General features: G+C 34.1%; 1 long non-coding RNA gene across 1 annotated transcript; it reads right to left on the minus strand.

The window, feature by feature from the left end:
- Positions 1–431: 431 nt before the first annotated feature.
- On the minus strand, positions 432–1,344 carry LOC107736272 (uncharacterized). The gene is made up of 3 exons (XR_001639625.1): positions 1,171–1,344; positions 625–705; positions 432–509 (listed from the first exon to the last, which is right to left on the minus strand). It is a non-coding gene; the product is annotated as an uncharacterized LOC107736272 (long non-coding RNA).
- Between the last annotated feature and the right edge of the window lie 6 nt (positions 1,345–1,350).

The following is a 1,350-nucleotide window of genomic DNA, read 5'->3' on the forward strand; positions in this document are numbered from 1 at the left end:
GAAAGGAAAACTTGAAATCGCATCATATGACCCCTTTAAGCCATTTAGATTATTATTTGAAGAATGTGAGCAATAAAAAAATTATGAGGCTGACATTGCTGGGACTTTTGGTATATAAACAAATAACTTTTTTTTAACACCCTAACAAAATACAACCTACAGTAGAAAATTACAGTTATTTGAACAACAATCTTACAACGAACGAACCCTGACCAATGCAATTATAAATCATAACCGGTATATCTTATTGCATAATAAAAGTACAAGCAATATTGCAAATATTATGCTCTGTAATGATAATGGTAAATCACAACTGGTATATCATATTGCATAATAAATTTAAAAGGAATATCGCAAATATTGTGTTTGTGCTCTGTCAGTGATTAGTACAAGACTAAACTTAACCCTGAGAATTCAGTAAACACTATTTACCTGAACTGAAATGCCGTTTTTTCTCCAAGAGGTGTGCTTAAATGGAGTTCCCTTTTCTTCAGAATCCAATCAAACCACTTTAAAATATTTAAATATCAGGTAATATTGGGAAAAGAGGTTAATTTAAACGTTTGCACATTTTGAGACTTGATTTAGAAATGTAAAAAGGCACAAAAGGTCTGTGTTTGTTACCTGTGAACGTCCTCCACATACACTGGTCCTTGTAACTGTCTGTGCTGAAGAAATACTCCTAAATCTGTCACCACATATCGACTAAAACAAATGGGTCACAAATAAAACAGACTTTCACATCAAGCAAATATCAAGACCTAAAGATAACATACTCTGACAACTAAAACACAAACAGTTACACTGTTTACCTACAACAGCTAAGTTAAATAAAAAAGGACTACAATTCAGATAATAAAAGACCAGAATGAAGTTATTATAATGTAAGTGCTAAACTACAGCCTAGGGTATGTTTAATTTGCACCTAAATAAAATATATCGAGCCAGTAAAGTTGTCTGCGTCACGTCTGTCCAGATCTCATATAGTCATATCCAGATCTTATATAATAGATTTGTCTCTCTAGAATAAAAAAAGTGTGAGAGAGATTTACGACAAATAAAGAGTCTATAATAGGAGACATGCATACATCTCATCATAACCTGCCATGGCGCAGCTTGACAATTCAGTCATGCTAACCAGCCACAAACGTTTGTTTACAACTCACTCACTTCAAATTCACTTCTCATCGTTGACAGTCTGGAGGCTTGTTGGTGACATTTCCATGTGGAGCTCAAGTTAAGCAGATGAAAATAACACTTGTTAGTTAACCTTGAAGTTGACATAGCTTCTAAAATTATGCAAGACTTCTTGTAGCGTTTATTGGCGGTGGGCAAGCCAACTTTTGGTGC

Source organism: Sinocyclocheilus rhinocerous, unplaced genomic scaffold (genome assembly GCF_001515625.1).
Source record: "Sinocyclocheilus rhinocerous isolate Xijiao unplaced genomic scaffold, SAMN03320098_v1.1 C36594031, whole genome shotgun sequence".
Classification (NCBI taxonomy): Eukaryota; Metazoa; Chordata; class Actinopteri; order Cypriniformes; family Cyprinidae; genus Sinocyclocheilus; species Sinocyclocheilus rhinocerous.